Source organism: Trichosurus vulpecula, chromosome 4, assembly GCF_011100635.1.
Source record: "Trichosurus vulpecula isolate mTriVul1 chromosome 4, mTriVul1.pri, whole genome shotgun sequence".
In the NCBI taxonomy this organism is placed as follows: Eukaryota; Metazoa; Chordata; class Mammalia; order Diprotodontia; family Phalangeridae; genus Trichosurus; species Trichosurus vulpecula.
The window spans coordinates 46,500,661-46,525,178 of NC_050576.1; positions in this window are offsets into that span (position 1 = coordinate 46,500,661).

Here is a 24,518-nt window from a genome sequence, read left to right on the forward strand (position 1 = left end):
AGAACTTCAACATGGATGTTAATTTCCAACAGAAACTTTTTTTGAAGATTGCATTCCAGGTATGGAGAATAGCCTGCCCAAATTCAAAGAAATGGGAATTATGGGGTAAACTCAGAAAATAGCCCAGTTGGGCTGCAGTGCTGAGTGCATGAAGGGTTATAGTGGGAAATAAGGATGGCAAAGCAAGTTGGAGCCAAACTGAAGCTTCTCAAGTGCCAGACTAGAGAGTGTCTATTTCGTCCTAGAGGTAATAGGGAGCCACTTGAAGTTAGAAACATCAATAAACATTTCAATCAACCAATAAACATTAAGTGCCTACTATGTACCAGGTACTGTGCTAGGTGCTAGTTAGACCTAGGCATTTGGAAGATTTTTTGGCAGCTATATAAAAGATGAATTGGAGACAGGAAGGACTGGAAGCAGAGAGACCAGTTGGGAGGTTATACAACAGCTCAGGTGATAAGTGATGAAGGCAAATCCCATCCAGTGGTGGTATCAGGGTTAGTAGAGGGGAGGAAACATGTGTAAAAGTTACTGTGAAGGTGATAGCCTTCGGAACTCTCTGCTTAAAACAAACTTAAAATTTGGCTTGCTAGCTGTTCCATATTCCATTTCTTGTCTCAGAGACTTTGTTCAAGCTATCCCTCATGTGTGACCTGTCCTCCCTCCTCATCTCCATTTTTTTGATTCCCCAGCTTTCTTCAAAGGACAGCTCAGGTGCAGCTTTCGACATGGTAGCTTTCCCAATCCCCCTAGCAGTTGGTCTACTCTCCCTCTTGAAATGACTTTAGATAATGGCATATTCTTTCTATGTACTTATTTATGGACATCTTGTATCTTCCTAGTATAATGCAACCTCCTCTAGGACAGAGACTGGCTTCCTTTATCTTTTTGTTCTTAGCACTTAGCACAGTGCCTGGCACATTGTAAGTGCTTCATATCGGAATAGAGCTGGAAGTAAAATGCAGAGGATTTAGCACCTGAGTGAAGGTGGAGGAAGGGTAAAGGAGTAGTAAAAGTAAAAAAAAATTCTGAGATGTCAAGCCTTGGTGTTAGGAGGATGCTGGTATCATTTACAGAAATAAGGAAGTTGGGAGAAGGTGCGTGTCTAGGTGGAAAGATAATTAGTTTAATTTTGGATATGCTCAGCTTGAGGTTCAATGGTGGCTATAAAATCGGAGCTTAGAGGAAAGATTGTTGATATCTATATATCTATATTTACATCTCTATATCTATATCTCCACACACATATGTGTATATATACATATATACATGTGTATATATACATATATGTATATACATACACAAGGGTGTGTATATATAGTGAGGAGCTAAGTGCTTAGAGGTGAGGGAAACATTGCTGATCTGGGGAGCCCAGGAAGAACAAAGTGCTGGTGATGCCACTTTGGGGGACCTTAGCACTATGGGAATGTGAAGGAAATGTACCAGCAAAGGAGACTGACAAGGCACAGCCAGAGAGTTAAGGGTGAAGGAGGTAAGGATAGCGCTCAGAAGAATGGGGTGGAGAGATTACCCAGAAGAAGGGGGTGGTCAACGGTGTCAAATGCTGCAATATGATCAAGGAGGATGAGGAGAGGGAAAAGGCCACGACATTAGGCAGTTAAGCTATGTGAAAGATGAATTAAGAGGCCCCTGGTGACCTTTGAGAAAGTACTTTCAGTGGAGTGGTAGGCTCAGAAGCCAGACTGCAAGGGATTGAGGTGTCATACTCCTCTTTATAGAATAGGCTTGGCCCACAGAACATGCTTTTTACTCTTTCTTCGAAGCTATTGCATAGTCAAATCAAAAGGAAGTTACCAGGCTGTTTTTTAGAGTTGTGTATTTTCAAAATACCAGTAAAAATGGAAAGTCCATTTATGGTCTTAGCCAAGGGAAATGCTATCTTTGACAGCGAACAATTAACGTTCTTTCCTGGATACATATTAACTTTTTAAAAAATATTTTTAATTTATGGAATAAAACAAGCATTTCCATAACATAGTATAATAAAAAAGATGATTGCACATGAAACTGCAAATCCATTATGTACAACTTGTTAATTCTCTTAAATATACGATAAAGTTATCATTTAAATTTCTTCTGCCTTTTTTCTCTCCCCCCACCCTAGAGATGGCTACCCTCAGATACATTTTTTTAAAAAATAGTGCCGGCATTTTCTTTGATGCTACAAAATCAGAGTAAGTATTCATTTTCTCTTGTCTTTTGAGGCTAGGCTTAAGTTTAAGAAGTATTTACAGGAGTGAGAGAGAACTTCTTTTTCTTTAGTGAGTCTATAGACTAGTTAGAAGGAACTGGGACACATGCATTTGTAGAAGTTGTTCCCAGTTGCTCCCTCGTTATATTAGCAGAATAATGATGGCTTCCATTTTCATAATATTCTCCAAGGCTTTAAACTAATACTGAGAAACTAAGCTTCTCTGAATGGAGATCAAATGGTCATTTCCCCTGTGTCCAGTAATGGAAAGAGTCCTCTTCAATTAGGGGCGTGTAAACATTACAAGGAAGGAGAAGCAGGGAGGAGAGTTCTGTTACTGCTCTGAAATGTACATATCTAATTTGCAAAGGCAAAGTTAATTTTTTTTTCCACTCAAAGAAAAATGAATTGACCTGGCATGTGAATTTGACCACAGCATGATTTTTCTCTCTCTTATTCTTCTTCAAAAAAAAAATCAAAGGGTTCAATTTTTTGCCTTTACTTTTTTTGAGAGGGAAAAAAAAATTGGTTTTGTGGTAAAGATTTCAAAATCAAGTTGTTTTTTGAATAAGTACCAGATCAGCCATTCTTTCTGCATTAGTGTGGTGACAAAAGGACAGGGTGAGTCTGTGGAAAGTTTAGATTTAATTAACTAAAAGAAAATGTGATATTTTTAGAATGAGCGTTGTATTTCATTCTAGTAATATACAATTAATGTTTGTGGACACATTTCCATAAAATGACATAGGCTGAAAATCTGATATATGGGCATGTGTGTCACATACACACACATATTTATACTACTATGCAATAAGTATATAATAATATAATGTACACAGTGGGTTTTCCATCTATGTAATTCTGTGAAATATGTATGTATTCACACATATATGTATTTAGTAGTGTATGTAGTATACACCATGGTAGACATATGCATATATATATATATATATATATATATATATATATGTCTTTGTGTAGTCTTTAAACTGTCAGAGTTGAGACATGAAGCTGTTTCTGGAGACTCATAAGGGTTGTTACTGGTTAGTTCATATTCATGTCACAGGATCATAGAATGTCAGAATTGGAAGAGTACCTCAGAAGCCATTTAATCTATCCTGTACCTAGCCATGAATGCTCTCTAGAATATCCCTAATAAATGGTTAACCAGCACTTAGCACAGTGTCTGGCACTTAATAAATGCTTGTTAACTTGACTTGATTTGCTTAAAGACTTCTAAGAAATGAAAACCTTCTATCTCCTGAGGCACTTTCATCATCATCATCTTCCTCCTCCTTCTTTCTTCTCCTCCTCTTCCTTTTCCTCCTCCTCCTCTTCTTCCTTCTCTCCTCTTCTTCCTCATCTCTTTATCTTCCTTCTTCTTCTTCTTCTTCTTCTTCTTCTTCTTCTTCTTCTTCTTCTTCTTCTTCTTCTTCTTCTTCTTCTTCTTCTTCTTCTTCTTCTTCTTCTTCTTCTTCCTCCTCTGTCCCATGGCCCACAGACTCCCAAACTGATATTTAAACAGTGCTCTAATATTTCCAAAGTACTAATTTGATTTTCACAATACCTCTGAAGTGTATTGAAGTAAGTAATAGAGGTGTTATTTTCATTTTAAAGATGACTGACTGACATTGTTTGACTGATACTGCCTACAAATCACTCCCTTCTTCCCACCACCCACCCCTGGAGACGGAGGAAGCAATACCCTCCCTCTGCCTTGAGATTTAAAGAGGTTAAGGGACTTGCTCTTGAATGTCCATCCATTAAGAGTCATGGGAATGACATAAAACTAAGCTGGTCCTGAAGTTCAGTCCCCCTCTTTCCACTATACAATGCTGCCTCTCCGCTGTAATTGCTTCCCTACATGTCACCTTCTCCAGGTTGAACATCAACTGATCTTGTTATGGCATGAAGTTAAGGAGAATTATTCTTCCTGTGACTTTCCTATGGAGCATATTGATGACCTTCCTAAAATGTGATGCTAAGACCTCAACACACTACTATGGACCTGATTTCATCAGAGCAGAATATCATAAAGCTATCATTCTCCCCAAATGAGATAATGTTAATAAGGCACTGTGCAAAGCTAAAAGTATTTATTATTGCTGTTATTATTACTCATAGAATTTGAGATTTAAGCTAGATGGGACCTTAGAGGCCATAGAGCTCACTGTCTTCATTTTACTGTTGAGGAAACTGAGACTCAGAGAAATTAAGTCCCACAGAGTAAATGACAGAGCTGGGATTTGAACCCTCATCCTCTGAGCCACAGTAGATATCATGCTTTTCATACCACAGTTCAAGATTACATGAGAATCTTTAGCTTCTATAGCACACTATTAAATCATTCTCCACTTAAAATCCATCAAAGCTCTTTTTCAAATGACTGCCTTCTCATACCTCCCCAACTTGTACTTTAGATTATTTTTTGAACCTAATGGAAGACTTTACATACATTCCTATTAAATTTCCTTTTCTTTGAAGTCCTCTAGTTTGTTAAATATTTTTACAACTATGATGATGACTACTGCAAGCATTTTTTTTGTACAATGTATGCCATGTGCCAGGGCACTGTGCTAAGTGCTTTATAAATATTATCACAACAATCATGGGAGGAAGGGGATAAAATCTCCATTTTACAATTGAGGAAACCCAGGAAAACAGAAGTTAAATGACTTGCCCATGTCATACACTAAAGCATCTAAGGCTGGATTAAACTCAGATCTTCCTGACATGCAGCCCAACTTTCTATCCACCTACCTGCTTAGTTTTTTGGTTTCTTATTCTTTCATTCAGTGTATTAGCTTTGACTCCCAGTGTTGTTTCACCAGTAAACTTAATAAACATGCCATTTATGTTTTTATTTAAGTCATTAATAAAAAAGTTAAGCACTCCAGGACCAAGCCCAGCTCCTTGGAGGGTACTCCACTCAATACCTCCTTCCATGTTGACATCAACACAGTAATGATATAACTGTCCTCTTGTCTAACTCTCTTCTCTTTCTTTTCACAAAAGGATAACATTAGGGGTTTCGTCTTTGCTTTGCTATAATCTAGTTAAGCTATAGCTATGCTATTTCTAAAATAAACTCCTAAATGTCTCTCAAAGTCTTCCTTTATAGAGGGCTGGAACAGCTAGGTGGGACAGTAGATAGGGTGCTGGGCCTGGAGACTCACTTTCCTGAATTTAAATCTGGCCTCAGACACTTTCCAGCTATGTGACCCTGGGCAAGTCATGAAACCCTGTTTGCCTCAGTTTCCTCATCTATAAAATGAGCTGGAGAAGAAAATGGCAAACTGCTCTAGTATCTTTGCCTAGGAAACCCCAGATGGGGTTATGATGAGTTGGACATGACTGAAACAACTCAACAACAAACACAACAAATAGAGGGCTGGGATCTGAACTTTGCAGGTAACTCTCTACTTGTCGTTAGCAACTCTGGTTGGTTTAGACTTTATGGAACATCATGCCCCCTTGATGAAGACCCCCTGGCTGCCTCCTCCTCCCTTCGGCTTCTTTTTGTGTGTCTTCCCCCATTAGATTATAAGTTCTTTGAAGGCAGGGACTGTATTTTTCTTAGTTTTATCTTCAGCACTAAGTGTAGCGCTCAGCACTAAGTGAGTGCTTAATAAATGCTCATTGAATTGAATTGGATTTCATCTAGTAATCATGTCAAAAATGAAATGAGATTACGTTGGTATGACTTCTTCTTGATGGAGAAATGCTGATGTACGATCATTTCTTTTTCCATTTATTCATTAAACATCCCTTTCATAATATATTCAATAATTTTGCCAGGAATTGAAGTCACACTCATTCACTAGTCTGAAGTTTTCGGATTCTATTTTCTTCATTTTTCAAATCTGAATAACCTTTGCCCTTCTTCAGGCCCACATCAACTCCTCTGCTCTCTATAATGTTTCAAAGATGGCCAGAAGTGTGTGAGCAGTTACATAATACAAAACTGGAGAAGCGCAATAGCAAATAGAATCACCACGTGAGGGATTTCAATAGTGACATGAGTTGAACATTTTGGTGAAGTCTGCAATGGAAGCCATCCTTTTCAATCACTGCTGGTCCTTGTACCTCAAACCTGCCTTGGCCACTGAGCATGCCCATTCCTAGATGAGAGCAGTCCATTCCTCCATAGTTCAGAAGAAGAAGAGAAGGAAGATTCTCTAGAATGACACATAGTTCTGAGTGGTCCTGAGTGGAAGAGATCAAACAGTGAGACTGCCAAGAGGACTGCCAACATGGTTATGTCTTTTTCATCATGTCCATCTTATTTTCTTTTCCCCTGTGCTAGACCAGATAGACTGCACCCAGCAATGTCTGAGAGATGGGCCTAAGAGTGGGATATTATCTTGGTTGCCTAGTCCCTCATGGAACCTTCATTTTTTTTTCTCCTCCTGTTTCTGAGAGTTCCGGATGGTTGTGTCTTGCCTAGTAGTGACCCATTTGTCCATAATGCAAGTAGAGGTTCCCTTCTATTTGCCTTGCTTACTCTACAGGGGTCAGCTAAGGGCAGGCCTCATCTATCTGCACTGAATCCTCAGGATCCTTCATCATCAGAGCTGGGCAAAAGACTCATTCTCTGAGATGGAGGAAGCTGTATCCCTCTTTCATGAGCTATTGAATGGCAAGGGCAGGGCTAATAGCTTAGAGATAAAGAACCACGACTGAGTAGGAAATCAGGCTTTTCCAATTTGTTGACTGGTTTCTTAATACTAGGACTGGGAGTTGGTGAGGAAGCCATTCCATCCTGGCCAGGTCATTTTTGTGTCCTGGAGGGAGCTATCTATTCCAATGGAGATCCATAAGTCTATTGTAATTTAAAAAACTGGAATTTGGAATTTAAAAAAAAAAAAGTTAAAGCTGTCACTCATTAGCTACAAAGCCTTGGGAAATATTTACTTCCCCTCTTGGGGCTCAAGTCTTTGAATCTTTAAAATGAGTCTGATGGACAAGATAATCTACAAAATTCTTTCCAGTTCTAATAATGTATTTTTCTTGAATATGCTAAGTAGCATATAACACCTTCCTTGCTCGTGGTGTTAAATACGATATTTCATAATTGAAGGCCTTATTGGGTCTTACGATATCCACTCAAGTTTGAACCTGAATCCTTCTAAATCTCCTGGGGACAGGTTCTCTTTTGCTAGGAATGGTTTCATCTATTGGGTAGAATGGCTTAAGGTATATGTCACATGAATTTAAACTTTGCCTGCTCAAGTGAGAAAGGGACCATCTAGGACCAGTGCTTGACATATAAGTTATATTTAAGCTAGAATTTCCTTAGGTCAATTCAATTCCGTTGAATTCAACAAAGCGACTTCTATTCCCCGGAAATTTCTTATTGAGACCCAGTGGCAAAGGCAGGAGCCAGACAGAAAGCTGTTTTAGCCAGCTGGTTGATCTCTTCCTTCGTGACTATTACCTGTGTGCCCCAGGGAGCTAACCATCTCTCACATTAATGCCTGATTTTTCTCCTTGGTGGTAATTCTTTATCTATGGAGTGTTAGCTGGGCCTGCAGCCCTGAATCTACCACTGGATAGCTTATGAAAATGGGGTCCTGCTTCCTCTATCTCAGGGTGCAAATGGACTGCAGAACACCCAGTATCAGTCATGTAAGCATTTATTAAATTCCTACTATGGGTCAGTCAGTTAAAATGCATTTATTTAGTGCTTACTATGTACCAGACCTTGTGCTAAGTGCTAGGGATAAAGAGCAAAGCAAAAACACAGTCTCTTTCCTCAAGTAGCTTAGTTCCTAATAGGGTAGACAACATGCAGACAACTCAGTAGGCACAAGATATATATAAAGGGTAAATTGGGAATAATGTCTGGGGGAAGGCAGGACAAGGGATTGCTACTCACTGAAGATGGGATTTTAGCTAGGGATTTGAATGAAACCAGGGCAGCCAGGAAGCAGAAGTGAGAAAGGAGGCCCGAGGGACAGCCAATAAAAATATCTAGAGCCAGGAGATGGAGTTTCATGTTGGAGGAACCACAAGGAGGCCAGTGTCACTGGATATTAGAGTTCTTGGAGGACAGCGAGGCACAGATTTTGAGTTGGAAGCAACCTTGGAGGGCATCTAGTCCAATCCTCTCATTTTACAGATGAGGAGACCTGGGCCCAGAGAACTCAAGTGACCCCCCTAATACCATAGAAGCTTAACCTGGTTTCAGATTCAGCAACTCTGTCTCCAAGTCCAGGGCTTGACCTATTGTGTGCTACACTGCCCATCACATAGAATCATAATGAACCACAATTTAAAAAAAATTAAAACTCTCTTCAGTTAGAGCCAAAGATGCTCTAGCATGAAATCAGAGGCCACCTGAACTCTGAAGTGGAAACATCTGAAAGACTTAGAAATGCAGGACTAAAGCTCATGGGAGGGGTTGCAGTGAGAGTAAAGAGTCATTTACATAGAAGTGATTTAGTTCAATTGAATAAAGATTTATTAAGTGCCTACTACGTGCCAGACAGTGTTCTAGGAGACTGGTGATAAGTGACAGATAAAAAGTGTAATTATTTTTAAATATTGCTAGTAAATGAGATTCCTTTCTGAGTTTTAGGCATCACTGCTCCTAGTAATCATGCTTTTAGGTCATTTCAGTAGGAATTATTATGAAAAATATTTATGTCCTTGAATCAGAGACATCCTAAGAATCTGTTTTCCAGGAAAAAGATAATCATTTAGCCATAAAAATAAAAAAGACAAAGTTATAGAAATGATTCCTTTATCTCAATGACATTCCTTTTGGGAAGTTGGACTTTATTTGAAGTTGGTGGAATTGAAAGGGACACAATTAAGTCAAAAAGAGTTGATTGATTAGTTGAATGTTAAAAATCTCCTATTAACATGTCTTTGACTACTTTTTAAATATTGATTTTAGACTCTAAATTAGATAAGTTAAATCTTAACAGTAAAAAATACTCCACAAATTATAGTGTATATTGTATTGTAAGCTTTTCCTCAGTAGATGAAAAGTGAACCAATGTAAAAACGATCTTGGGGTTTAGAAATGCTAATTTCATGGTTGGCTGATATCTATGTGAATAGGTGACTTGGTATGAGGAGAAGAAAGGATGGAGAGAAAAGCTGCTCAGAGAAACAGGAATAGAAAGGACCACGATTTGTTTGAAATTGAAGTCATTGCACTGGGCTATGGGAGAAAAGTGCTTGAATCGGCCAGGTCAGTCAGTTAAGAAAAAGCTTGTAACTAGAAAATAACTACTGAAAACAAAGTTTTGTTTTGTTTTGTTTTTCCTTGAAGAAGTTGGATTCTTGTCTTTTGTTTCTTATAGTTCATTCCCTACTGCCCCCATCCTCAACCATGGTAATGAAAGCCTTCATCACCTCTTGTTCTTGGAACTTAGCACAGTGCCAGCTGTACACAGGAGGAGTTTAATAAATGCTTGTTAACTAAGAGAAATGCTAAGAGAAATAGTCATACTGATTACTGAGTTGCCATCCTGTATTGCAGAATCAATGTGGGGATGAAGACAATTCCATTATAATCTCCCTGGGGAGATGGGGGTCAGGAAAGAGACTGGCAGAGCAGGTACCAGGACCAAAGGAAGAGTTGGAAAAAGAGTGAAAGGGTGAGGCTGAATCACAACACCAGCAAGCAGAGGTCAGGGACCTGGGATCCAGGTATCAGAACTGAAAGAGCTAGGGTAGTAGCAGTATGCAAAATGAAACCAAAGTCAGTCCTCAGATGACAACTAAGTCTAGAGGATTTAGGAAAATGAAGGTTTGTCATACCAGATATGAAACAGGGTATAGAGCTAGACCAAAGGTACCTCAGTTTTCTCTTCTCATTCCGCCAATATGTGAGTTTTTAAGTCTGGCTGTGGGTGCCTGGACCCTCAATATAACAACTTCCATTGGATGTTCTTCAGCCAGAGGGCTGCTCCTGCCACTTTCTGGAACAGCAATCAACAGTAAGAGCTGAGTATGGATGCTAAGTTACCAAGGATGTTAAATAAGCAGGTGATAATAAAAAGGCAGTTGCAGATACCTTCCTGAAGGCTTTGAAAGTTTCTGGAGGTTTGGCCTAACCATCCATATAAGAAAGATTAAGTGGATAAAAAATATCTCTTGCACAGATTATGCATTTTGGGTAGACAATCTATAGAGTTTGTTGATCAGTATGTTTATTTGGGATGGATAGTACTGGTTTGGCCCAGAGTTGAATAAGAAGGAGTAAGCTAGATTACCCTGAGGAAATTGAAAAGCTCATCTAACAAGGCATGGGAGCATTTAAAACACATGTTATTGGTGTTACTATGTGATACATGGAGACATAGAATACAAATATCTCCAAAGAATTAAAAATGAACATACTACAGAAGGAAAGGAAAAGACAACATAGTAGGTATGAGCGGGCCACAACATATAACCAGAGGGAGGAAGTGGTAGCAAAGGGTGGAAATTGCAAAAAAGAAATTTCAGATTTCCCTATAAATAAATTATTAATGTGCAGTATTTAGAAGTATTGGATCTTCCCATACCGGAGATCTTTTTTCCCCCTTTTTAAAAAACCATTATTTATTTATTTAATATTTTTACTTTTCAGCACTGATTTTCACAAGAGTTTGAATTACAAATTTTCTCTCCATTTCTACCCTCCCCCCCACTCCAAGATGGCATATATTCTGATTGCCCCATTCCCCAGTCAGCCCCCACTTCTGTCACCCCACTCCCCCACATCCCCTTTTCCCTTACTTTCTTGTAGGGCAAGAAAGATCTCTATGCCCCATTGCCTGTATATCTTATTTCCTAGTTGCATGCAAAAACTTTTTTTTTGAACATCTGCTTTTAAAATTTTGAGTTCCGAATTCTCTCCCTTCTTCCCTCCCCACCCACCCTCCCTATGAAGGCAAGCAATTCAACAGAGGCCACATGTGTATCATTATGCAAAACCCTTCCACAATACTCATGTTGTGAAAGACTAACTATATTTTGCTCCCTCCTATCCTATCCCCCTTTATGCAATCTTCTCCCTTGACCCTGTCCATTTTCAAAAGTGTTTGCTTTTGATTACCTCCTCCCCCATCTGTCCTCCCTTCTATTGCCCCCCCACATACCTTTTTTTTATCTCCTTCCTCCTTCTTTCCTGTGGGTAAGATACCCAACTGAGTGTGTTTGTTATTCCTTCCTCAGGTCAAATCCAATGAGAGCAAGATTCACTCATTCCCCCTCACCTGTCCCCTCTTCCCTTCCTACAGAACTGCTTTTTCTTGCCACTTTTATGTGAGATAATTTACCCCATTCTATCTCTCTCTTTCTCCCTCTCAATATATTCCTCTCTCATCCCTTAATTTGATTTTATTTTTTTATATATCGTCCCTTCATATTCAACTCACCCTGTGCCCTCTGTGTGTGTGTATGTATGTGTGTGTGTATGTATATATATATATATATATATGTATATATATATATATATGTATATATATATATATATATATATATATGTATATGTATATTCCCTTCAGCTACCCTGATACTGAGGTCTCATGAATTATACACATCATCTTTCCATGTAGGAATGTAAACAGTTCAACTTTAGTAAGTCCCTTATGATTTCTCTTTCTTGTTTACCTTTTCATGCTTCTCTTGATTCTTGTGTTTGAAAGACAAATTTTCTATTCAGCTCTGGTCTTTTCACTGAGAAAGCTTGAAAGTGTTCTATTTTATTGAAACTCCATATTTTGCCTTGGAGCATTATACTCAGTTTTGCTGGGTAGGTGATTCTTGGTTTTAATCCTAGTTCCATTGACCTCTGGAATATCATATTCCAAGCCCTTTGATCCCTTAATGTAGAAGCTGCTAGATCTTGTATTATTCTGATTGTGTTTCCACAATACTCAAATTGTTTCTTTCTGGCTGCTTGCAATATTTCTTCTTGATCTGGGAGCTCTGGAATTTGGTGACAGTATTCCTAGGAGTTTTCTTTTTGGGATCTTTTTCAGGAGGTGATTGGTAGATTCTTTCAGTTTCTATTTTACCTTCTGGCTCTAGAATATCAGGGCAGTTCTCCTTGATAATTTCTTGAAAGATGGTATCTAGGCTCTTTTTTTGATCATGGCTTTCAGGTAGTCCAATCATTTTTAAATTATCTCTCCTGGATCTATTTTCCAGGTTAGTGGTTTTTCCAATGAGATATTTGACATTGTCTTCCATTTTTTCATTCCTTTTGTTCTGTTTTATAATATCTTGATTTCTCATAAAGTCACTAGCTTCCACTTGCTCCAATCTCATTTTTAAGGTAGTATTTCCTTCAGTGGTCTTTTGGACCTCCTTTTCTATTTGGCTAATTCTGCCTTTCAGGGCATTCTTCTCCTCATTGGCTTTTTGGAGTTCTTTTGCCATTTGAGTTAGTCTATTTTTTAAGGTGTTATTTTCTTCATTTTTTGGGGGTCTCCTTTAGCAAGTCATTGACTTGTTTTTCATGGTTTTCTTGCATCACTCTCATTTCTCTTCCCAATTTTTCCTTTACTTCTCTAACTTGCTTTTCCAAATCCTTTTTGAGCTCTTCCATGGCCTAAGACCGGTTCATGTTTTTCTTGGAGGCTTTGGTTGTAGGCTCTTGTACTTTGTTGACTTCTTCTGGCTGTATGTTTTGGTCTTCTTTGTCAGCAAAGATTCCAAAGTCTGAGTCTGAATCTGAGTCTGTTTTCACTGCCTGGCCATGTTCCCAGCCAACTACTTAACCCTTGAGTTTTTCATTGGGGTTTGACTGCTTGTAGAGTAGACAGTACTTTGTCCCAAGCATGAGGGGCTGTGCTGTTGTTTTCAGAGCTATTTGTACCCTCTGCCACCCAGCGCTTCTCCTCCCCCAAGAACTGCCAACCTGGACCATGACTCAGATCTAAGCAGGTTCTGCACTCCTGCTCTGATCCGCCACTGGATTCCTCCCACCAGGTGGGCTGGGGCCAGAAGCAACTGCAGCTGTAGTTCTGTAAGCCACCTCAAAGGTGCACCACCTCCGCTGCCCTGGGGTGGTGGCCAAACTGCAAACTCCTCTCACTCTGTCCCTGCAGTTTTTCCCACTAACCTTCTCTGTTGTCTTTTGTGTTTGTGGGTTGAGAAGTCTGACAACTGCCACAGCTCACTGATTCAGGGCTCTAAGGTCTGTTCTGCCTGGCTCCTAGTTTGGTTGGTCCGGGTGCGGCTCACGCTGGGCTCTGCTCTGCTCCACTCCCAGCTCCGTGCGATAGACCTCACCCAGAGACCATCCAGGCTGTCCTGGGCTGGAGCCCTGCTTCCCTCTGCTATTTCGTGGGTTCTGCAGTTCTAGAATTTGTTCAGAGCCATTTTTTATCAGTGTTTGGAGGGTCCTGGGGGAGAACCCTAGTCAAATCCCTGCTTTCCAGCCATCATCTGTACTGGATGTCTTTAAGCAAAGCTTTTCTTAAATGATCATTTCTCAGGTGTGTTGTACTACAAATTCTTTTTTTTTCTTATGAGCTGAAGTCTCTTCTGACTCTGAGATTATATGATATGAAAAGCAATGAAATATGAGGACTGTCTTTACGTGAATGGTTTAAGCTTTCCTGCCATGCTTTGGTAATTTTTTTTGCCTTTTAAGTGACAGAACGAAAGGTGTTTGGAGTTAATGCAGATGACTTACTATAGAATAGAGGTACAGGCCAGACATAAAGAAAAAAGCATCAGGTCCCTAAGACTGCATTATTTGTAGGAGAAGCAATTTCTTGGAGGTAGAGAGTACCTTGACCATGGTCTTGATACCTTCTCCCAGATCTTTGGTTGGAGACAGATCCTGTGAACTTTGAAGAGCCTAGCACAGTTTTGTATTTCCCCTCTTTCCACTGATAACTTAGTAGCATCCCAAGAATGTTCAAGAGTGGTATCTAAATCATGAACCAAGGAGAGATTATACACACATTCAAGGCTGTACAAAGAGCCCAGAAGAAAAAAACAAACTACACTCTACCTAAATTGAACATCTGAAGACTCCAGCAAAGGGAATTCAAGTAGTTGTAAGTTAGTCCTTTTGCCACATGTCCTCCAATTTTGAGCCAACATTCCCTTAGATTTTATGTACACATGGGATAGTATATCACAGGCTTTTGTAGGGATGTTTTGTTCTAACTGTATCAATAATACCTCTGTAGTAAAGTCTGGCCAACATTAATAGTAACCAAAAATTATGGTGGGAAGCACACCCATGGGGGTTCAGAACTATAGTATTAAAAGGATACTCTCCAACTCCTCAGGGCTAATCCTAGAGCCCTGAGACAATGTAGCAACAATATTATAGGGACACAAGATGGTGATTAAAATAGGAGTTTAGATAGCTCCAGAGCATGGGCTGCACAGTGCAGAGACTTCATTTTGGAGATGCTTTGGCTTGTTGCATTACATCAAAATTGCTCATAAGACTACTTTCTTTACTATCCTGCTGATATCTGGAATTTTCTCATCTACAGCACCTGTTTAGATGAATTAAAACTCTACCAGTCCCTTCAGTGGTGAATACCTTATTTTTGTCCACCTATCTAGATAGAAGAATAATGCTATTTGAAAAATGATACATGCCTCCTATTTTTACAGAAGGCTCTTCTTAAAATTCAACAAATCTTAGAGACAGTTAAGAGGGAGAAAACATACTAGGAAAGAAAGATCATGTTTATATGTTATATAAAACTCAAAGTTCAGCAGTACTTGTCAGATTGTTAAGTGAATCATTAATAGTGTGACATAAATAACGTAGCAGACCCAAGCCACCATCTTTTATTCACTTTGCATAGGGAGATTGTTAGGAAACTGCATGATGAAGTAGAATAAGTCGTAGGCTTATTAGTCACAGACCCTGATTCTGAATCTATCTCTTTCACTTACAGTCTTGTGTCCCATTTCTTCATCTGTTAAATGAGGGGTTAGATTTAAGGTCAGTTCCAGTTCTATGTTTGTGGTCCTGTCTTAAATAATCTTAAGATCCCACCCAGCTCTTGATCTTCTAAAATTCCTCCTAGTTTAAAATCTTTAAACTTATGATCTGATATTATTTTTGAGACAGAGATCAGTTGCCAATAGTCTTTGTGCAAATGAAAGCTTTGTACAATTAAAAATTTCTATAGAGCAAATTGTGATTTAATTTTAATTTCAGTCACTGAAGAGAGCTCATGAATATTGTGGTACCATGGACAATATTTCATCCCATACCCACACCAAGACTTTTTATTCACTCTTTATGTCATCCCCCTTTCACTCTATTTTATCATCTTTTTATCTCTATCATCAGCCTTGCTCTTTCCCCAATAACAGCTTCTATTCATCTCCATCCCAATATGCCCTAGGTCCTGTCTTCTCAAAATAGCTGACACACTTCAGCTGAAGGGCTACAGCAGTCACAATATCCATCTGTCCTTTTCCCATCTTTAGGTTGTCAGTGTTGGGAACACAGATAACTCTGGCTTGTGCTTCTACCTTGGAACCTCATACCAATAACGTAGATAGCGTAAGGTCCCTAACCTATCTTTTTGAGTTCTCATTTCCTTTGTCTGCGTAGAGTCAGGAAATAAGCAATGCTCTGGCCATAAATTCCTCAAAACAAGATAGGAATAACTATGGGAAAAAAGTGAAAGTCAAAAAACAACAGAATACAAGGCAGTTTTACATACACATGCACTTGTGTGTATATTGTATGTGTGTAATATATAGACATGTAGTATACAACATGTAGATATATATTATATATAAAATATTTTTAACACCACTTGACTGACTTGTTTTATTAGAGGTAAGGGTGAGGGGTGTGGAGTTAATATTATAAGCAGTGACAGCTGGGACCTGAGGGGTGGGAAGAGCACCTTCCCTCCCCATATATGCTTGTGGCCAAAAATAAAAAATAACAAACTATGGGAGAGAGCAGCTGGGTCAGCAGTTGGGGGTGGGGAGGGAGACAGGCTCAGAAAAGGCAGCAGTGACAAGACCATGTGTGTGCAAAAAGGGCTATGTGCTGACGGCTGTCTGAGATTCAAGTATAAGGTTCTCTGTTTTCTACATATATGTGTATAAATATAGAGTGAAACTTTGCTTCCTTCTTTTCTCTTCTTTTGTTTCTTCTCTGTGCTGCTGCCATGGGGCTAGCTGCCCTTTCCATAGAAGGTGAGCTTGATTTTCCCCATATTGGAAAGGGCTCAGGAAGCATTCTATCTGATTCGTGGAAGAATGTTTTTCATGAGGTGGTGAAAAGAAAAGAGATCTCCCCCAGGAGTCAGGCAGATTTGAGGTCCAGTCTCAGCCCTGCCACTTCACTGGTGTGTGTGGCCTAAGGAAAGTCATATAACAACAGTGACCCCCAATTTCCTCACCTGTACAAATAGAGGCCATTCACAGAACCCTAAGTTTGGAAAGGACCCCAAAGACGATCTGAATAAGCAAAAGAATAACTGGGAAGTTTTGCACCTAGGGAAAGAGGTGAGAAAGATGTCCTGACTTGGCTTGGGATGGGGTGGAGAAAGGAGTGAGGACAAGGACCCCAATGTACCAGCATAAGGTGAAGAATTCTCTTGTGGCTTACTGAGGGCTTGGAATCCAGTCCTAGACAATTCAGCAAACCTTTATTAAGCTTCTACTCTGTGTAAAGCACTCTACTTGGCTCTGGATATACAAAGACCTAAACCAAACCAAACCAAAACAAAAATGTTCACTGCCCTCAAGGAGTGGACAATTACAAGCTGTAAATGGAGCTATACACATAATAGTTTCAGGAGAGGCCAGCACTAACACCTAGGGGCATCAAGAAAGGTATGCCATAGGAGATGGCACCGGAAGGAAGCTATTTAGGGATTCTCTGAGTTCTGCCCTCTGGGGCTAAAAGAGCTAGTCTGATTCTGCCTTCATGTTACAGTTTTTCAAATACCTGAAGGCAATAGTTCTTTCAGAAAAAAAATACCAAGGGAGTTTTAGTGGATTAAAAACTAAATATATAGTTCAAATAGCTTAAATAGTCATATAGCATTTATAAAGCACCTACTATGTATCAGGCACTGGGGATATATAGACAAAAGTTAAATCCTCGCCCTCAAGGGCAAGGGCTTACATTTTATAGCAGGTGACAAATATGTACCTACGTGTACCTTTATACAAAGCAAGTAAAGATAAATAAAAAGTAATTTGAGGTGGGGGAAGACACTCATATCTGGGGAAGGGAGTGGAATTAGGAAAGCTTTATGTAGAACTTGGCACTTGAGCTGAGTGAGTCTTGAAGAAAATTGGGTATGCCAAGGGCAGAGGTGAGAAGGGAATGCAATCTAGTCATAAAGGAAAGCCAGTAGAAGAGTCTAGAGATAGAACATAGAATGCTCAGTATGAGAATGGTAATTAAAAAAATTTTGACAGAATTGTAGAGCATGTAAAGGAGATTGATATAGAATGAGGCTGGAAAGCTAAATTGTGTCTGGGTTATAAAAACTTTGTGTGTCAGAGAAGTTTATATTTGATCCTAGACATAACAGGAAGCCATTATACCTTGAGTATACATGGCCAGACTTTGGGAAAATCAATTTGATGGTCATGTGAAAGATGAATATGAAAGAGGAGAGACTGGAGGCAAAGAAACCAACTATGAGGCTCCTGCAGTAGTACAGGCAAGAGGTGATGGGGCCTTGAATTAGGGCCATGGCTGCATAGGTAGACAGAAGGGAATAACAAGAGATATTGGGGAGGTAAAAGTCATAAGGTTTGGCAATTGGTTGGATATATGGAGAGTGGAGTTGAGGATAATGCTGAGGTTTTAGACTTGGGTGACTGGATAAATGGTGGAACTTTGGAAGAGGAGAAGATTTAGAGGTCAAGATCATGAATTTGTTTTTTGTTGACTTTAACATGTCTGTGGGACATCTAATTCCGAATATCCACTAGGTGATTGATGTGTCAATCAAAGAAAGCTAATGCAATCTTAGGTTGTATTTTGAGTCACCATGTCCAGGCTAAGGGATGTGGTGACTATCCTTCTGCATTCTCCCTTTGTCAGAAAACAGTTCAGCATCAGGCACCCTATTTTCAGAAGGCGACTGACAAAACATAGAGTGTAAAGATGATAGTGATCAGGATGGTGACCATATGGGGATCAGTTGAAGGACCTGGGAATATTTAGGCTGGATAAAACTTAGCAGGGGACATTCTAGTTGTCTCCAAGTGTTTGAAGAACTGCCACTTGGAACAAAAATAAGACAACCTTGTCCCAGAAGAGAAAACTAAAAATTATAGTTATAAATTGTGTGGAACAAAGTTAGGCTTGTATAAGTAAATATTTGCTAATAGTTAGAACTCTACCAAAGGACATGACTCTAGAGGATTCCTTGTCATTTGAGGTCTTTCAATCAAAGTCCAGAGGACCACTTGTTGGGTATGCTGTAGTGTGAATTCTGTTTTAGGTGCTGATTGATCAAGATGGCCACTCAGGCCATTTCCAACTCTGAAATTCAGTAAATAGATTCCTATGAAGTCTTTTTTCTTTTTCTAGTTCCCTTAACCAATCTTCAGATGGTTTGACATAGAGGCTATTCAGCATTCTGGATGCTTTTAGTTTATCAACATCAATATAGTCTGACTATGGCTCTCTCTAGCCTGGACATGAGGACTACAGCTATTGAATGAGATTTCTTGACTCCTTTCATATCATGCTGTAGCTTCTTATTGAGTTTGCAGGCCATTTAAAATTCCCATGTCCTGCTATTGAGCTATGTGTCCTCCCATCTTAGTTATTTTTGGACTGGACCTGTTATTACATTGGTATAAGGAGCTCCCAGTGAGAGACCCTAAGAAGTTAAATAGCTTGCCTGGAATCACATATCCAGTAGGTAGAAAAGGCAGGATTTAATCCCAAGACTCCTTATCTCTGAAGCCAGCTCTCTATCCACTAGGCCATACTACTTCTCATCTGATCATCAAAAAGTTGATCCTATGGGAAGACCAAATGTAAGACTTTACATTTGTCCCAGTTAAATTTCATCTTATTGCTTCTGACCCAACATTCTAGGGTGCTCTGTTTACTTGGTGTTGTTGCGCAGATCAAATAATAAAATTTATGTAAAAATCACCCTGAAAATTGAAACACTATATAAATGTTATTATGATTGTTATTCTTATTAAGCAGACAACTCAGAGTCTGCATTCATCATACCAGGCAAAGTTTAGCCTCCAGGGGGAGAATAGAAGAAGATAGAATCTTTATTTATTTCTGCATTGAGATAAAGGGTGGAGAGGGCCTATTTAAAATTCTGCCTAATTTTCACTCTTTTTTTTATGCAGGAATATAATAAAAACAAAACAATGAAGTCAACCTTAAAGTACCTTTGTATTTTGGTACTTTAGTAAAGTTTCTGTACATTCTTTCATTTTTGTCTTCTGACAACTCTGCAAGGTAGCTAATAAAGGCATTAATATCCCCATTTTACAGATAAAGCCTAGGGAAGCTAACAGGTACTTAGCTACTGAGTGACGTAGACTTGGAATACAATCTCACGACCCAAGGTTCAGTGCTCTTTCTGCTGTAGGGTATTTGGAAACAGTCTAATTAGGATGCTCATGATGGAGCATCACGGGAGAACAAATAGTAGACTTAATTTCTATGTTGTAAACAAAAGGATTATTTAAGATTGGAATGATAATGTGAAGTTTTCTTTATTTTAGGAATAGGGACTGGACATGGGATTTTACCAGTATAGAGAACTTTTGGATTGGGAAACTCCATCTACCAATGAAACTTAAGACTTTCTCTGCAATTTTTAATCTTGGTGAATTGCCTAGAGCACCGAAAAGTTAAGTGATTTGCAGTTCAATGTAGGTCAGCCATCCAGTCAGTTAACTAGCACTTACTAAGTGCTAAAATGCAAATAGAAAGAAACAGTCCCAGCCCTCAAAAAGCTTACATTCTAAAGGGAAAGGGGGGAGAAAAGATAACACACAGCCAGCCCTTATGTACAGGGAGATTTGAGTCCACATTTTCCTGACTTTAAGACCCAACTCTAATCACAGCTCTACCAATCTGCCTCCCTATTTAACACAACGTAAATTTCAGGTGATACTGGCATGATGATGATAGCTGGCATTTACAGGGAACTTTAAAAAAAATGCAGTTTTTTCCATACTTGATTCTTTTTGAACCACATACTTACTCTACAGGACTTACAAGCTCTGCTGTAAAAATGAGAAAAAAACAAGACTCAGAGGAGCTGAATACCTTGTTCATAGTTATTCAGCTAGTATGTTAAAAGGAGGATTTTTTTTTTAATTTTTAAAATTTATTAACTAATTTTAAACATTCATTTTTAAAAATTTTGAGTTCCAAATTCTCTCCCTCCCTCTAGTTCTTCCTTCAGCTGTTGAGAAAGAAAGAAATATAATATCAGTTATGTATGTGAAGTCACATTGATATTAGCCATAATGCAAAAAGAAAAAAAAAGCAAGAAAAATAAAGTGAAAAAATACTCTTCAATCTTCATCAGATTTCATCAGTTATCTTTCTGGAGGTGGATGGCATTTTCATCATGAGTCCTTGGAAAGTATCTTGGATCATCGTATTGATCAGAGCAGTTAAGTCTGTCATAGTTGATCTACAGTATTGCTGTCACTATGTAGAATGTTCTCCTGGTTCTGATCACTTGACTTCACTTTGCATCAGTTCATATAAGTCTTCCCAGGTTTTTCTGAAACCATCCCAGAGGGGGATTTTTAACTCAGGTCTTTTTGATTCCAGGCTTAGCACTTGGATTCTTTAGATTATGCTATTCTTCTAACATCCATTTAAAGATACAGGGGCAAGTTGTGGTTGATCAATTTGAGATCTGACATCATATTAATCTGAGGTACATTTTCCCCCTCCCCCTATTCTATTGAACAAGTGAACTTTTCTTTTTTGAAATATTATTGGAGTTGGTATAAAAATCTAAGTTTTGTTGTTAGAAAATGACACTCCTCTTTTGCTGAGAAAACTATTTGGAAACCTAAGTATCGCTGAAACCAGTGTCACTTCTGTTTTTAAGGGAATGTGTGTGTAGCTCTTTCCAAACAATTCACATTGAAAAGCTAGGAGGTTTTTTTTTTCCTTTTTTTTCTTCTCCCCTGTGTTACCCTCTTCCAGAAAAGCAAGATTCTTTGTGTCTAGAAATACTTTCTTATACATGATGGAGCATAGAATTATTAAGATGAATCAGGTGTGCTAAATGGAAGAATTATATGGGATATTTTCAAGTATTTTCTCAATGCTTCTACAAAGAACAAGGAAGGCAAGTTTTGTCCAATGTCCTAGCTATGTGACCAAGGGCAAGTCACTTTACCTCTTTAGAGTTTCAGTTTTCTCATCTATAAAATGGGGGTAAATATTATAATTGGGGAGGCAGCATGGTATGATGGGTAGAGAACTGGCCTTTAAGCCAAGAAAACTTTGTCCTTAGGTAAGTCACTTAACTTCTCAGTGCTCTAGGCCAGTGATATGAAACTCAAATAGAAATACAGGCCACTAAACTCTGCATAAGGGTCCTGCAGTTCACATATTGATTTAGAAAACCACATATTAATATTGTGTTTTTCTGCATTTTTATTTTGTCAGATATTTCACAATTACATGTTGGGCTGCACTTGGGAATGTTGTGGATCGCATGTGCTCTGCTCTAGACAACTGTCCAAGACTGGAAATGGAAAAGAAGTAATAAATCTGCATTGGGAGAGGGAGTTTCCCAAATGAGGAGTCCCCTATACCAGTGAAATCTCAGGTCTAGTCCACTTCATAGGCCTAATATAGTACTTGTCCAAACTACCTAAAAGGTTGTTTTGAGTAAAATGCTTTGTAAAACTTAAAAGCTACATGTACATGAGTTATCATAGTTATAATTCCTACAAAGGGATCTTCCCAGCTTAATAAATTTAGGGTTTCTCTTATGCCAAACAAAACAAACCATCAAACGAGAGCCTAATAGTTATGAAACAAATCTCTTAGTTCCTGTGAATCACATCTTGGCTTGGAACTGGAAATCAGGAAGATCTTGGAGAACAGAAGGCTATTGGATAGGATACTTGCCAACGTACTTGATATTTAGTAGTTTATCAATCAAACCCCTTGTAACGATTTCCAGAAAATATCTAACAGGCACAGTGGCAATACTTAACTCACATCCAGGAATTCACTTCTTTTTAAAGAAAACTGTTGTAGTAAAGTTGTATACCTCTAAGTGATGCTAATAGTCACTGGGGAGTGAGCCAGTCATTCTGACCTTTGGATTGCAAAGGTTTATAGAATCACAGCTTTAGAACTGGATATTAGAAGTCATCTTGTCCAACCCTTGCATTTTATAGAAAGGGGAAACTGAGGCCCAGAGAAGAAAAGCAAATTGCTTAAGGTCACATAGAAAAGTGGCAAAGCTGGCATTTGAACCCAGGGGCCTCTGACTTCAAACCCAGTGCTCTTTTAATGGTACTGTACTACTCAAAAAGATATTTTAAGTCTATCAATAGGTCACATTTATATATTTCTTTAAAGGCTTGCAAAATGCTTTACATACATCAACTCATTTGATCCTTCAACAACTCTGAGCTATAATTTGGGCTTAGATATTTGCATTTATAAAACTGCAGAATGCTCAATCTTATACTTTTATGTTTACATTTTAAGTTCCAAACTGTCTCCCTCCCTCTCTCCCCACCCCACACTAGAGAAGGCCACCATTTGACAAGATTTATAAATATATGTGAAACCATACTATTTATACTTCTACTGGTTATTTCTCTGGAGGTAGATAGCATCTTTCTTCATAGGTCCTTTGTAGTTGATTTGAATATTTATAATATTCAGAATAACTTGTTGATTCATTATTCTTTGAATTATAATGCTTTATTGTATACAACATTCTTTTACTTCTGCTCATTTTGCTTTTCATTATTTCATGCAAGTCTTTCCAGGTTTTTCTAAACTCAACCAGCTCATCATTTCTTACAGCACAGTAGTATTCTATCACAATCATATAACACGATTTGTTAAGCCATTCCCTCAATTTCCAGTTGTTTTCCACCACAAAGAGACTGGCTATAAATATTTTGGAACATATAGGTTCTTTTCCTTTTTCCCTGATCACCTTGGGAAACAGACCTAATGGTATTGTTGGGTCAAAGGGTATACACAAATTTATAACTTTTTGGGCATAATTCCATATTGCTCTCCAAAACAGTTGGGTCATTTCACAGTTCTACCAACTGTGTATTAATGTCTCAATTTTTCCACATCCCCTGCAATATTTCTCAATTTCTCCTATCATTTTAGCCAATCTGTTAGGTGTGAAAAAATATCTCAAAGTTGTTTTAATTTGCATTTCTCTAATTGATAGTGATTTAGAGAACTTTTTTATATGACTATATATAGTCTTGATTTCTTCATCAAAAACTGCCTGTTCATATTGTTTAACCATTTATCAATAGGGATATGATTCATATTCTTATAAATTTGACAGAGTTCTCTATATATTGAAAATATGACATTTATCTGATAAAGTGTGTATAAAACTTTTCTCCCAATTTTCTATTTTCCTTCTAATCTTGGCTATATTAGTTTTATTTGTACAACCCCCTTTTTAATGTAATCAGAATTATCCATTTTACATTTACAATGCTATCTCATTTATTCATAAATCTTTCTATCTATAAATCTGATAGGTAATATGTTCCATGTTCTAGTTTTATGATATATCCTTTTATATCCATGTCATGTATCCATTTTGACCTTATCTTGGTAAATGATGTAAGATATTGGTCTACATCCAATTTCTGCCAAACTGTTTTCTAGTTTTTTGGACAACTTTTTGCCAAATAGTGTATTCTTATCTCCAAAACTTAAATCTATACATATGTCAAATACAAGTTTAATATAATCATTTACTACTGTGTATTATTTCTACTCTGTTCCACTGATCTGCCTTTCTATTTCTCAGCCAATACCAGATAGTTTTGCTAATTACCATCTTATACTATAGTTTAAGATCTAGTACTGCTAAACTTTTTTCCTTTACATTATTTTAAATTAATTCCCTTGATATTCATGACCTCTTGTCCTTCCAAACGAATTTTTAAAATTATCTTTTCCTAACTCAATAAAATATTTTTTGGTAATTTAATTGGGATGGTATTGAATAAATAGATTAGTTTAAATAGAATTATTATTTTTATTATATTGACTCAGCCCACCCATGAAAAATTAATATTTTTAAAATTATTTAAGTCTGATTTTATTTGCATAAAAAGTGTTTTATAATTATGTTTATGTAGTTCTTGG